This window comes from Camelus ferus, chromosome 9, assembly GCF_009834535.1.
Source record: "Camelus ferus isolate YT-003-E chromosome 9, BCGSAC_Cfer_1.0, whole genome shotgun sequence".
Taxonomy (NCBI): Eukaryota; Metazoa; Chordata; class Mammalia; order Artiodactyla; family Camelidae; genus Camelus; species Camelus ferus.
The window spans coordinates 26,315,375-26,331,373 of record NC_045704.1 but is presented as its reverse complement, the minus strand read 5'-3'; positions in this window follow the sequence as shown (position 1 = coordinate 26,331,373).

The window sequence follows — 15,999 nt, the reverse complement described above, 5'->3', positions numbered from 1 at the left end:
CATTCGATAATATTTTCTGCTCCCAATGACTGTTATGACAAGCAGCAAATTGGTAATTGTAGCCATCTAAGAAGATACAGATTTGCAGGATTAATGACCAAAAAAAAGTTAGGTTTAAGTCATACTAACAGTTGGCAGCCATTCATGCATTCAAATCTAGTTGTGTTTGCCTCGAGGGAGGAAAGAGGAGGCAAAGGACTACAGAGGTGGAGAGGGTCTAAGTCAATCAGCCCCTCATCTGTTGTCTTGGTATGAGTCCTTTCTTGGACCATCCAGATAACACAAGGCAGGGTCGAGGGCTGAGTCAAGCAACTGCCACAGAGTTAGATCTTACATGACAGTTAGGTGCTAAAGTCATCCCAGAAGGAGAAAATTGCTGCCCAAATGACCTCTGAAAACTTTCCACAACTGTTGGAATCGATTCTGCTTCTTCAGTGAAGTACCGGGATGTTGCTTTCTGTTTAGAAAGTCACTTTGTAAAGAAAACACAAAGATTCAAATGCCAGAGTCACTCTGGGCTCACAAGGGGCTCACACTGTGAGAAGTCAGTGTGCAACTAGGCTGATGGAAGGAGCGGAGAGGTTCGCTTCAGCCAGTGTCTACCCTGGGGCCAGCCCACGCTAAGTGGAGCCTCAGGCAGAAGCTCACTCTGTCCTCCCTCTCTCCCCACCCACCATGCAGTGCCTAAGGGGAAAGGGCTAACCCATGCTGTCCTTGCCAACTGAAACCTGTGACAAGTGGCTGCAAGTTAGAAAGTCATCACAGACTTGGGATACATGGAGCTTTGCGCTTTATTTTTTCTCAGAATAAATTAATCATTGAAGAGTTGCCTGGTAGGGCAGGAGAATACTGCTTTAAAAGCCCGAAGACTCAGGTCCAAGCCTAGATCTGCCCCTGTATGACCTTGACTAGGCATGCTACACTCAGGGCCACAGTTTCTTGCTGACCTATTACATTATTCAGGGAGCTTTCTCTTACCCTATCCAGCTCCAATCATTGTGAACTCTTCTGGAAGATTCTTTATTAGCTAAGCTAGTTGAAGCTTATGCCAGGCCCTGACCTTTCCCCAAGATATGATGGGAGCATCAAGGATACTTGAGATCAAGACACACGGAGGTAGGAGGATGAACATCACGACCTTTTAGGGGATAATTGGAAACCCCAGGAGTCAGAAAAAGGGCCAGAGATTAGATCATTATACAGAGTTTATAAAAGTATGGCTTGGAGGGGATGGTTTTCTATCTACTCTAGAAATCAAACCATCTGGAAAACTGCACACTTGCTGTTCCCTTCCAGAGGTGATGCATGGACAAAGCCTATGACTTGGAGGAGATGCTAAGAACAAACCGCCCCTCTACTCCAGAGAGCCTTCCTGCCCTCTTTCACCTGTGCCTGAATTTCCTGCACAGATTTCTGGCAATTTTACATACCAGAATGTATGGGATGCAGGAAAATCAGTTCTAGGAGGAAGGTTTAAAGTGAAAAATGCCTACGTTAAGAAAAAACAAAGATCACAAACAAACAAGCTTTTTTACACCTCAAGGAACTAAAAAAAGAAGAAAAACTAAACCCAAATGCAGCAGAGGGAAGGAAATAATAATGATCAGAGCAAAATGAAATAGAATAGAAACAAGAAAACAATAGAAAAGATTAACAAAACTAACAGTTATTTGAAAAGATAAATAAGACTGACAAACTTTAGCTAGACTAATCAAGAAAAAAGAGGACTCAAATAAATCAGAAAGAAAAGACATTGCAACTGATACAACAGAAATACAAAGGATCATAAGAGACTAATAGGAATAATTGAATGCCAAAAAATTGGATAATCTAGAAGAAATGGAGAAATTTCTACAAACATACAACCTACCAAGACTGAATCATGAAGAAATAGAAAATTTGAACAACAGGCCAATAAGGAGGAAGGCAGTAAAACAATCATCAAAACCCTCCCAACACAGAAAAAAGCCTAGGACCAGATAATTTCAAACTTGCTAATGAAGTCTATCAAACATTTAAAGAATTAACATCAATCCTTCTCAAACTCTTGCAAAAAAAAAAAAAAAAAAAAGAGGGAACACTCTCACATTCATTTTACAAGTCCAGCATAATCTTAATACCAAAGCCAGATAACAACATGTGAAAAGAAGACTATAGGCCATTATCCTTCATAAACATAGATGTTAAAATTCTTGGGGATGGGGGTGAAGCTCAGTGGAAGAGCACGTGCTTGACATGCACGAGGTCCTAGGTTCAATCCCCAGTGCCTCTGTTAAGGGAAAAAAAATTCTCAGCAAAACACTAGCAAACTGAACTCAACAACACATTAAAAGGATCAAACACTCTGATCAAGTAAGATTTATCCCTGGGGTGCAAGGATGGTTCAGCATATGCAAATCAATAAATACACCACATTAATAGAATGAAAGATAAAATAAAAGATTAAAAATCGCATGGTCATCTCAATAGCTGAAGAAAAAGCCTCGGATAAAATTCAACATCCTTTTGTGATAAAAACTCTTAACAGGTTAGGAATAGAAGAAACTTATCTCTACATAATAAAGGCCATATATGAAAAACTCATAGCTAACATACTACTCAAAACAGTGAAAGAATGAAAGCTTTCCCACTAAGAGTTGGAATAAGGCAAGGGTGCTCAATCTTAGCACTTCTATTCAACATGGTACTGGAAATCCTAGCCAAAGCCATCAGGCATGCATATATATATATATATATATATATATATATATATTTTTTTTTTTTTCCAAATTGAAAAGGAAGAAATAAAATTGCCTCTGTTTGCAGAATCTATGATCTTACATGTAGAAAACCCTAAAAGCTCCACCAAAAATATGACAGAACTAATCAACGAAATCAGCAAAGTTGCAGGACACAAAATCAACATGCAAAAATCAATTGCATTTCTATACATTAACAATGAACTATCTGAAAAAGAAATAAAGAAAACAATGTGCTTACAAGTTCACCAAAAATAACAAAATACTTAGGGATAAATTTAGCCAAGAAGATGACAATCTGTACACTGAAAATTATAAGATGTTGATGAAAGAACTCGAAAAGACAAATAAATGGAAAGTGTTCAAGGAGCAAAAAAAAATTGTTAAAATGTCTGTACTACCCAAAGTGAACTATAGATTCAATGCAACCACTATCAAAATTCCAATGGCATTTTTTCACAAGAGTAGGAAAAAAACAATCTTAAAATTCATATGGAACCACAAAAGAGCTTGAATAGTCAAAGTAATCTTGAGAAAAAACAAAGATGGAGGCATCACAATTCCTGATTTCAAAATATATTTCAAAACCTAGAGTAGTAAAAACAGTATCACACTGGCATGAAAACAGACACAGAGACCAATATATCAGAATCAAGAGCCCAGAAATAAACCTTTTCATGGACTGTCAACTAATATTTCACAGAGGAACCACGGATGCTCAATGGGGAAAAGATAGTATCACCAATAAATAATGGGATAACTGTATATTCACATACAAAAGAATGAATGGACCCTTATCTTACACCACTTACAAAAATTACCTCAAAATGGATTAAAGACTGTAATGTAAGACCATAAACCATAAAACAACTAGAAGAAAACACGGGGGCAAGCTCCTTGACATTGGTCTTGGCAACTATATTTTGGATATGACACCAAAAGCAGAAGCCAAAAAATGAATAAATAAACAAGTGGGACTACATCAAACTAAAAAGCTTTTGCACACTAAAGAAATAGTCAGCAAAATTAAAAGGCAACCTACCAAATGGGAGAAAATATTTGCAAACCTGGTATCAATCAAGGAGTTAATATCCAATAACAGGTTAATATCCAGAATATACAAACTCATACAACTTAACATAAAAAAAAAAAAAACGATTTTAAAATGGGCAGAGGACTAGTGAAAGCAAGTAACAGGCTCCCTTGCTTGCTCCCTAGCTGGAGGTAGAGCTGGTTTGTTAAATAAGGTGAGGGTGGGGGTGGATCAGTGGGTCCGGCCGGAGGGGTGGCTTAGGTGGTCTGCCCACCCCTCTGGTGATGCTGTGTGCAGGGATCATGCCCAGTACCCTGCTTTTGCTCCCCGCCCCTCAGAAGTGACAGTTGACTTGTAGCCTTTTTATATCTTATTGTTCATAATTGCCCCAATGGGCAGTTACTTTTAGTCCTTTATAGTTTCTTTGTATTTTGCTGCTGGAGGAGACATTTATCCAGGTACAAGTACCAGCACTCCAGTAGAAGTGCCCAGGTCCCAGCCTATCTCACAGCCACTACGGAAAACTGTATGGAGTTTCCTAAAAAAATTTAAAATAGACAACCATACTATCCAGCAATTCCATTTCTCTGTATTTTTCCAAAGAAAACAAAAATACTAACTGAAAAGTTACATGTACCCCTATGTTCATTGTAGCATTATTTACAATAGCCAAGATATGGAAGAAACCTATGTGCCCACTGATAGATGAATGGACAATAAAGATGTTTTTATATATATATATACACACACACACACACACACACACACACACACACACACACACACACACATGTACATACAATATTACTCAGTCACGGAAAGGAATGAAATCTTTCCATCTGTGACAACACGGCTGGACCTAGAGGGCATTTTGCTAACTGAAATAAGTCAGACAAGGACAAATGCATATGATTTCACTTATATATGGAATCTAACAACAAAACAAATGAACAAACATAACAAAATAGAAACAGACTCCTAGATACAGAGAAGAAATAAGTGGTCACCACAGGGGAGGGGAGGGGATGAAACATTTTAAAAAGGAGCTATGCAAGGTAATAAATGATAATTAGCTTGACTCTGGTGATCATTTCACAATGCATATTTATATAAAACCATCACGTTGTACACCCTATATGTATATAAACCCTTTGTCAATTATGCCTCAATAAAGCTGAAAAAACACTGAATTGAGCATTTTTAAATGGCGAATTTTATATATGTGAATTGTATCTCAATAAAAACACTAAAAAAAACCTTAATTCATCCTGACATATTACATAAGGCAATTATTTATCTTATTTACTGTGGTTTCCCCACTAGAATTTATTTGACAAAGGCAGGAAGTTTTATCTGTTTTGCTCACTGTGATTTCCCTAGCAATTGTCACGTCCCTGGCAAATAGTGGCACTAATTAACACTGAGTGAATATATGAATGTAGGGGCATGGGGGAGGAAGGAGGGAGGTGGGGAGGAAGGAAGGAAAGAAGAAAGGGAGGTAGGAAAGTAGGAAGGCAGGCAGGCAGGCATCACTGGGCTCGGCTCTGGGTCCATTTACCACCTCTGCCCTGAGTTGCTGTAACAGCCTCCTGGCTGGTCTCCCTGCCTCCTGTTCAACCCCACTGCTGACAGGAGGCATCATTGTGACTAGCCAGACAGTTCCAAGCTGGGAACTTCAAGACGGCTTTTCTAAAATAAGGCTCTGAGCATGTATGCTATTCCTCTATTGCACCCAGTGCTGAAACTGCCTTCTTCCCTTGGCTTCAGGATGAAGTCCCAGCCCCTTAGCCCAGTAAGCAAACTCCTTCACTTGGCCCCACCACCTTCCACACCCTTCCCTGATCACAAACCCTGTACTCCCACCCCAATGCCCCCTCCCCTCTTGAGTCACTGAGCATCCTGTCCCTCCGTTCCTTTTGCTCACACTGTGCCATGTGGTGTGGCAGTTCCTCCCATTGTGGGTCATTCCCCTCCACATGAGAGTGAGCTTCTTCTGGCCAAGAGCTGTTCCTTCCTCATTAGAGTCTCTGTCCTCAGGGCTTGGGACACAGTAGGTATGTGATAAATGTCTGATCGTGGAATAGGCTCAGGCTGTTCCTCAGTCTAAACGCCCTTTCCTGCCTGCGTGGACTAACTTTGGAATCCCCCTCTATTTCCTGCTTTAAAATGAAGCCCCCCTCCTTTTTTTTTTTAAGTACAATTTTTTTTCTGAGCCAGGCATCTAAATGTCAGATTTCAAAAGATGTTGTGAGCTAAAGAGTCCAAGTCACAAACTTCAAAGCTAGGACTCATAATGAGAATTCTGACTGACAGCCCCTTAATGACAGCCTTTAAATATACAGTCACAGGAGTCCAGGTTTTAGAGAAGGACTCCTACTTAACTGGTTGAAAATGTGAACAACGGGATATAATTCCCTTAGCTGCAAGGGGCCACCAATCAGAGAGACTGCAAGAAAAACTCTAAAGGTTCCTCTAGTGTGTATTTTATCCTTCGAAGATGCCGTCAAACCTGAAAGAGGTGAGATGGCTTGGACAAGGAGAAACAAATATTGTTTGTGTTCCAAAGTGATGCATACAGTTTACTTGCTGATGTTTGGAGTGTTTCAAAGGAAAGATAATAGAGAAATAAAAGGTTTATATGCTAGGACAGGGCACACAGGCTAGTGAGCGGGAGGTGACTCAAAGCAGGGTGGCCAGAAACAGGGCAGCCCCACATCCCGGGCTCCAATTATCCCGACACCGACTGAGCATCCTGACGCTGTTGCCCTGCATGCCTGGAGCCCACGTCAAAGCCCCACCTTCTCCTCGCTGCCTCCAGTGGCAGGATGCGCTACGTCAGTCGGCTGAATGCAGTCACTTGTCCTCCATCACCGCCCCCCTCCCCGCCTTAAACGGCAGTACCACATTAGGTTGGCGGCTGGACACCATGTTGAAGTCTTGAGACCTTGTCTGTATTCACACAATGTCCCCACAAGGGTGTCAGGTTGGCGCTTTTGTCGCTCCGAGATGTCATCTGGTGACAGATCAGCCAGGAAATTTAGGACAAAACCACCAAGACAACCATATCGAAGTGGATTTAAGTCCTGACGTTGCTAAATCATCGCTCTGCGGCTTTGACACTGAGGTAGGGTTACCAGGTAAAACACAAGCATTTCAATAAATTTTAAACATAGGGTAGACTTAAACTGTCGTTTAGATTTCTGTCATTTATCTAAAATTCCGTTTTAGCTGGGTGTCCTGTATTGTACTTTCTCCATCCAGTAAGTGTTCCCCCTCGCTTTGTTTCCATGTGAGCAGCCATCACCCTGTTTCAAAGGGTGATTGAGGGTCTCCTGAGGTGATGTCAGATGGGTACACGGTTCTCTGTGGACTGTTAGGGATTATAATCACGGCAAACTGATCTCTTAATTACTCTCCGCTTTCCTCACTAACATGTCTGCCTTTTAGCTATTTCTAAATGTCAAACTTTTGATAAAGGCCAATGTATGTTTTCCTCGTGTTGAAACGTCTCTGTTCTCATCACGGCGTAAGACGCTCAGATCAGTTGTAGAAAAGGAAGGCGAGACGTAAGGCGGCCACTGCACTGGTGATGCTGGTTGTCACACCATTGCTGCCATGTGGCCTCTTCTGGAGCCACATGTGACTACGGCATGCCTGGTGTACCCCTGATCCAGCCTCCCTGCTTATGAAAAAGCTGGGGAGGGAAACACCGCCATTTAAGAGATCCACTCAGAAACAGAAATACTCAGAGTTCCTTCCATCTGCTCACCTTGCACCCTTTCTTCAGAGAGTTCCATTAACCACGCTGGCAAACACACACTTCAGAACAGCTCCGGCCGCATTTGTATGCCATTCCCCTGCATCCAACACAACGCCAAACTGCATATGTGCATCGATAATCTTTTATTATGTCATGATGCATTTTAGTGTGTAGATGGCTATTATCTTTTAGAGGCCCGCATTTAGATTTATGGAGCCAAAGAGAAAAGTTTTTTTTAATGTAATCTAATTAATCTGAGTGCATTGGTACGCCTATTAAAAATCACCTGTCTGGGATTTTCCATTTATCATGATTACGAAGGAACAGCCATATTGAGAAAGGGGCTGCCTCTTCATTTAATACAGAATGGTGATTTATTATCCAGAGTGCTTTTAGTAATCTAAGGGACAGTTCTGTGTGACAAGTCCTCCACCCATACTACAGAATTAGACACTTTGTCCTTTCACGCAGATTGCATCCTGGCAATGCCTGGGGGCCACAGCTGATGGACTGTGGACACAGTGGCCCCACAGAGGTCCCAGTAAGGGAAGGGAACCCCTTCCTTAGATAGCTGGCAGGTGGGCAATTCCCTCTCTGAGTCCAGTGGCTCTGGACATGGGGGAGGTGCTCTGTCGGAGCCATCAATGCCCCTTGGTTGGGGCCCTCTACTCTGGGAAGGAGATGTTATAAGCATGAGCAGCAGGGACTGGCCCTGGGGGCCCCCTCCTCACACAGAGACCAGGGAGCAAGTTTCCTATTCAACCAGACCTAAGGACAGCTTCGGCCATCTGTAAGCCCACATCTTCCAGCCTGTGGGCTGTGCACTGGAAAACAGGACCCTGATACTGGACTGAACAAACCTAATGAGACAACCCAGAGTGGGAGTCACTGGGGATCCTGGGAGACCCCAGAGATGAGGAAGATGACCCACAAAGATGCACTCAGACCCCGGAGTGCTCAACCCCTCTCCTCCTGCCTACAAACAGAACAGGGTCATGGTGTCCCAGGGGACTGGCCAGGAACTTGTCACCCACCCAGAAACTCTGGCAGGGACCCCTCTTATGTGCAGCGGCCCCTCGCCACCTTTCTCTGACTGTTCATTCTGCTCTTCATGGCTGCAGGGCTCCGTCCTCCACAGCCATGACCCTGAGGAGTCTGAGTGTCGATCGACACTCCACCCCACTGAGCTCATTATGGCTGGGTTTCCATGAACATCGGGGCCTCCTCCCAACCCCAGACTAGATCACTAGGAAGTCAGAAGAAGAGGAACACCCTCGTTCCAACTGTGACCCCGAAGCCCATCTGCCAAATTGAGTTGAGTTCATTTCAACTTCCACCCCTGGTCCTGACCACTTGGATGGTGGGCAGGTTTCTTTAAGGGAGCAGAGGTGGTGATGGTGGGGTGAAAATGCTTACCAGTGCCTGAGATAAATTGAGGTTTGAATGGAGATGATTTTAGGCAATAAAAGGACTTTAAATTACATGGACCATCAGAGAGAGAGGGAGAAAAGGCGCTCCCTTTTCCAAGATCTTTCAGTCCTTGTGTTTACATCAGGGAGACCATCTCAGGGGCTAATATGCCTTTAGCAGGTCTCTAGCACTTGGGGAAGGAGGGAGACAGACAGACAGGTGGACAGAGAACACAAAGTCTACTGAAAGAAGAATATTAGGTAAATAATTGTGCCAACAGTATACAAAGACATAATAAATCTTGAAAGTGGATCACAGTGACAAGATTAGGAGACCTCAGTCTGGGGGAAAATCATTCATTCTGACTCTAGACCCCTCCTTGGGAAATCTGACCAGGGCTGGGAAGCAAGGGTGAGGGTGGGAAGGGGAAAAGAAGGGAGAGGGGCGTGAATGGGATCTGCTGACTTGTTTGGGCTATTTCCAGGGAGGGATAAATTGGGAGGGGCAGCCTCTTTTTCTGGACCCATTTTCAAATGATCACAGCTACCAATACAGAAGTTGCATCTGGCCACGTGGCTGATTTCCAGCACCATGATGGCTCAGCTGTGCTTAGAAGAGAGATGATTTTTCCTTTCTGGGAAGATGATGAGAGATCACGTGCTCCCACAGGCCCAGGTACAGGGCCCACAGGAGTCAGATCAGCCCAGACCTACAGGTTGTGGGCCAGGTGGAGGGTGGATCCAGAAACTCCCAGGGTACCAGCAGCTCATGCAAAGGGGACAGAAAGCCTGGGTGGCTGGAGCTCTTTGTCCCGTGCGCTGGCGGGAGAGGACTCAGGGAGAGAGGAGGAGGGGACCCAAGTGTAGGTGGAAGCATGCCCTGTCCAGCAGTGATGCTGAGTCAGGCAGGACTTTCTTCCCAGGCCCAGGCTCCTTCCCTGCCCCGTGCGTCCACCCTCTCCCTGCCCCATGTCATTAACAAGCTCACACAGCACACCCTCTCTGTGCCCTGACCATGCTGCTGCCTCTTGGGGCCACTGGGCTGTGATGAGAAAGACAAAAACCTCTACCTTCCAGGTGTGAGAAATGTAGCTTCATTGGGTTAAGCATCCAGACAGATGTTCTGGGTTTAGCAGGCAGTTTTTTCTTTCTTTTCAATGGAAACCCAGGCGGGCTGCCCTGCTCCTCCCGGCATGGAACTCCTGGCCCCCTGGACTCAGGATTGTCATCTGACGGGAACCTCCAGGCTTCTGGACTGGGTGGTCTCTGGGCCTAAGTGGCAGACAGGTCCCAGGCCTGGGGGTTGGGGTGGTAGAGAGGCTGAGTCACACACAACTAACTCCAGCGTGGACCACAACAGAGAGTCACTACTCTGGGGAAGCACGCTGCATGCCGTGGGAGGGCAGAGGGAGAGGCAATGTGTGGGCTTGTGTGGGCAGGAAGGCCGCAAGGACAAGGAGTCATCCAAAATCAGCCCCCTGGCAGCCTCAGCACACCGTGCGATCCAAGCACATCATGTCCGCGGCTTAATGAGGGTCCTTGGCAGAAATCCGTGTGTGATGAGTTTATGGGGCAAGTGGCTTAGGCTGGGTTCCCCAGAAGCAGAGCCTGAAACAGATTCCTGAGCAAGCAAGACATGATTTAGGAGGTGATCCCAGGAACCTGGAATAGCAGAGCAGGGGTGACAGGAAGAGAAGGAAGTCAGTGGAGGGTGCAGATGGGAAGATGCACTGTGGGTGTCCTCCTGGGGAACCTCTGGGAGACTGTGCAGAGTATGCCTCAGAACGGCCCTGTACAGGGGCAGAGAGCTGGGGCACTGGCTGAAGCCGGCTCCTGGAGGTGTTGATTCTCTAGCCTGCCCTGCATGCAGGCAGCATAGTAGGGTTCCTGCAGCCAGAGAAAGGCCTCAGGCAGAGAGTCTTGGTGGTGGCAGTGGGAACCATGGTGTGCATGCGAGTGGTGCACATCGCCCCTTTGCTAAGGGACTGGGGCAGCATCTGCTCCCACAGGGGGAGAATGTGTAGGCTGGGATGCTCAGGAAAGCCCTTCTGGATGAGGAAGTGCAATGCAGGGAGGACAGCTTGTGCCTGGTGAGAAGCATCCCCGTGCAGACCCACAGGAGGTGCTAGGCCTCCCCCAAGAGCCTCCACTGGGCAAAGGAAGGACAATGTAACGGCACAATGTCAAGCCCTGTGACAGGCCAACCAGGGACTTTGGCGTGGTCCTGGGTGGGAGGTGTGAATGGGAGAGGAGTGTGTCGTCATCTAACTAATTACATCAACTGGCTTATGTCTATTCCTATCCTGGCCCCTCAAAATTCTAAGATCCCGGAGCTGGAAGGGGAGGTGGCTGGGGAAACAGCATGAATGGGGAAAGCATTTCAGGGTTCACATGTAAACACGAACACATAAGAAGCCTTACAGACAAAAGGAAGAAGCAAAGTGTGGGACGTATCCATGGCAACCATCCCCCACTCATCCCACCAGGGTGAACCATTTGGTTGAAGTCCAGGTCTGGTTCACCTTAGCATTCACCGAGTCACTAAAACACCTACATGGTACCTAGCACACAGTAGGCACTTAATAGATATTTATAAAATCATTCATTTAAAAAAAAGCTTAACATTGAGTCAACTGGCCCTTTGATCTTTGAAGAGCAAATGAAAGAATGATTTGACTAAACTCAATCCTTTAATTCTTTTCAGCTCTATTTTCCAAAGTCAGCGATTTGGCAAAGGACAGACATGAAGTTGAGAGGAAAGATTTCACGTGACAATGGAAGCTCACCACTGAGCAAGCAGAGTTAGATTCTGCATCTGCGTCCCTAACAGTTGACTGATCCTGGCTCCCTGATACAAAAATCCAAACATACTTGTGGACATTCAGCACATTTGCAGTTGCCGATAGGTATAGAAAGCCTGGGTCAAGGCAGTGCAAATAGGATATTCAAAGAATTACATTACATCTGATAAGTGAGTTTTAATCAATTGTTCTTCTTGCTCTTCAGCATAGAACCTTGGACCCAACAGTGAATCTCTGTGGCCTTAAATTGAGCAGAGACACAGATACAGTACAATTCTCCACATGCTTTGCTAAACCCTCCCCAAGGAGTCAAGAACTCATCAATCCTTTGTACACCACTCTGCCTGCAGGCATCTCCTTAGCAGACTGTGGACCTGAGTTGGCAAGAGAGCCTTTACCTTCCCCTTCCTACCTTCAACCTCAGAGAGATGCCAATAGGATGGATGTAAAACTTTGCCAAGGAAAGGTCTTGGGAAAGTCAAATGCCGTCATTATTAATTCCCTGCCGTTCGCCTGGGATGGAAGCCACTGGTGCAGCGATGGAGGAGGCTTGACTCCAAATAAATAAACACACGTCCTTTGGGCAGATGTCAGGCCAGCTCTGGCTATTAACTGAGCAGCAGGCACAGCCTGGGGAGGCGAGGTGAAGCTGGCAGCCCAGAGTCTTCCACCTCATCGCAACAAGCAGCCTGGAACCTTGGCCATGTTTTAAAATCTATCTCTTTGAACCAACGCAGACAGCTTAATGAAGTGGTATTTATGGAACTGATACCACTGGGGCAGACGGCTGCTCCTTTTCTCCATCCTCTATTTTTAATATTTGATCTGGCAAACGTATTATTAAAGGAATATTTCAAATCTGATTACTCTTCTGTTTGACTGCGTGTGTTATTCATGCATGTTAGGTGCCAGGGGAAATTATACCGAACCGGTTTGGGAGCTTTATTATGTCATTCTTTCAAACAGCCTCTTGCCCCGAGTCTAATTGCCATTCACGTGCAAGGCCGTGGGTGGGCTCTCCAGCTAATCTCTGCCACTCGCCTTAATTACAGCGGCCTTCTCTCCCCCGAGTCTCACGCTCTGCCCACATGGACTCTGTTCCAGGAGATCCAAAACTTTCTGAGAAGTCGCCTCTCTGGATATTTGCAAAGTCGGTCTTTTGTTGCTGTTTTCTTTCATCACTGACTTGTTTACTGAGCTTCAGCCCTCCGCGTCAGGCACAGACAGGGAAGCGAACAGGAGCTGGGGGTGCGCCCTGCTGGGGCCGCTCCTTGGATACGAGCCCAGTGGTGCCCGCACGGGCATGGTGTTCACTGTCCCTGAGCCCACAGGTCTCTGGTCTCTGTTTTGCCTTTAGCAAGGGCCTAACTCTACCCTGAATGTCTTGAACCACCTGATAAATTTAGTCCTACCTGGGGCTGAGCTACTACTGGCCCTAACTCCTTGAATGGGGAGTTAGACGGAGCCTCTGAGCCCTGAGCAGGGGTGGGGCATTCACAGGTGGGACAGAGGGTGGCCCCACCAGACCACCAGGTTCAAAGGCAAGAAGCTTCGTCTCCAAAGGCAGCGAAAGTTATTTTCTTTTCCCGTCAGGGTCTCTGATAGTCAATGCTTTAGTCTTTGCAGGTTGCATGGCTGCTGTCACAACCAAACTCTGCCAGCGCGGCACCAAAGCAGCCATAGATGGTGTGTAAACTAACAAGCAGCGCTGTGTTCCAAAAATACTTAACGTGCAAAGGCAGGCGTGGGGCTGGATTTGGTGGGAGGGCCACAGTGTCCAGACTCCTGCTTTAGAGTTTTCCTTGAATGAGGCTTTTAAAAAAAGAACTCAAATACTTTAGCTTCATCTTAAGAAATATGCATAAAATTAGAGGCTTAATTCATGAGTTATATATACTTTCCTCTAATACATTAAAAAAATACTTAACTGTCAAATATATTTAAGTTCTTTCATGTGCCACCTGAAATCCCCGTGGGAAATGCCAGGTCAAGACAACTCCCAGGTGAGTTTGGAAACTCCGAGGGGCCCCTGCTGGGCTTTGTCAGGCCCAGGGAAGCCCCTCAGCCCTGGGTCTCTCCACCTCCAGCCCTGGCCCCTGGTCACTCTGACCCTGCAGGTTTCTTTCTCCTGACTACAGGGTCCTAACCCCTCCGTCCAGGCAATGACAGCCTCGCCTACTCACCCTGGCTGGGTGGAGGCCCCTCGGAGGCAAGCCCTGGCTGCCTTCATGGAGCCCCCATCTAACAAGGCAGCATATGAAAAACAAGTTAGCAAACAAATAAGTGTGTAATTTAGATAATGATAAATGCAACAGAGAAAAAGTAAACATGGAAAAGGAATAGAGAAGCATGGGGGTCTTTTAAACCAGGTGGTCAGGGAGGGCCTCCCTAAGGAGGTGACTCTGCGTTGAGACAGGGAGGAGAAAGAGGGAGCGGTGCAGAGAGCAGGGCCAGTGCCATCGAGACAGAGGAAGCAGCAGGTGCAGAAGGAAGCAGGTGGGACTGAACCTGCTCAGGACACAGGAAGAAGCCAGGAGAGCAGGAGGATGGGGACTGAGGAGGAAAATGGCTGGAGGGAAAATCGGGGATCCCTCGAGGCCTGGCAGGTCCGGCCTGCACCCCAGTGCCCTCACCAAAACTTGCTCCACCCACCCTCCTTCCCAGCCACTGTCAGAGCAGCTGCCGGGCCCACAGCTCCCACCCCTCTCCTTCTTGCACATTTGCTCAGGTGCTGCTTTCCAATCCTTGGAATAAAATTAAAGTTGCATGAAATTTCAGAACATAGAACGTAAGGGCACATGTGGATGGCTGGATAAACCCCCCAGCTGACAGCAGCAGACAGGATCTCACCTAATGAAATTTTCAATGCGGATTAGGCCGGTGTCTCTTTTTTGCAGGAAGTCTGACTTAATGCCAACTTGCCACCCGAATGCAATCTCCACAGACTTGCAGCTCCACAGATACTTTTGATTCCCCAACTGCTGCCATTGTACAAAAATGAAATACAAAATGGGCAATACACCAAAACAGATGTTCTTGGAAATCCAAGTAATTCCGCAGAGTCTGGGAGGGCTGGGAGGCTGGCTCCTCCGGCATGTTTGCAAGTTGAACTGTTTTTAGATTCCCGTGGTGTGTTTGGATGCAGCTTTACTGCACTTCATGTCATCCACCCAGAGGGAACCACAGACCAGATGCTGCAGAAATGATCAACACATTACATCCTTAAAAGAGCCACAAGTGACTTCAGTCAGGCCAGGGGTCTCCTACAAAGAGTTGCAATTATTTTCTCTGGAGTGGCACCGGACAGTTACACAAAGAACAGTTCACCCAGAGCCAAAGTCCTTGCTGAGAGTCTGTGAAAGGTCCTCTGCAGAGAGGGAAAACGTGGTGGGGAGAGGGGAGGGCTTACCTCTTTCTAGGCAAGTGGATTTGAACCTCCCAAAGACTCCTGCCCTAGATTATTTCCCATCTGTAAAGTGAGGTGTCAGCAGGGCCGTCTGAGGTTCAAGTGTGTAGATGCAGGTCACACTGACTGTGGAGAGTGTCCAGGCAAAGGTATAGGTGGTCATCAGTGTCTTTGCAGTGGTCCACATCCCATTCCCATCAGCCTCTCACTTCACCCTGACTATCCCCAAGGTCCAGGAGACTCGGGCCCCTGAGGACGCATTTGTTAAGTCTTGATTTGTTAACTAATTGTGGCTTGTCCCCAAGGGGAAGTCAGGGCTCCAGGAGGAGGGTGCAATATTCAGCAGGAGAGGAAAGGGAACCCCCACTCAAAGCGTGGCCCCTTTGCAGGTAGGGCTCCTGAGCCCGCAGCACCGGGGCCACTTCCCAGGTGGGATGGTCTGCCCCTTGGCCTTTCCCCTCTGGCCCAAAGGCATAGATCCTGCTACAGCCCCTAAGCCTGCTAGTCTCCAGTTACCTGTGGCCCTGAGTGTCCCTTGTCTTCTGCCATTCCCTGTCCTTGCATCCTTTCTCTCTCCTGCTGCCTCCCTCCTTCTCAGCACATCTTGTTTCTAGGCTGGCGGGAGCAGGCACAGAGTCTGTCACTCTGAAGGTGGTGCCCAAGCAGGACAGTCTCTCCCAGGCCCCTGTCTCCATCCCCAGTGTCTCCTGGCTCTGCCCCTTATGCAAGGGAGGATGGCTCTGACAGAGACACACTGAGCACCCACTTCCTTCTGAAAGTAGCAAATAGGGCAGAGGAGGTGGCCTGAAGACACCCACCCAGACCCTCTGCCCAGGAAGGAAGTGCCAGGGG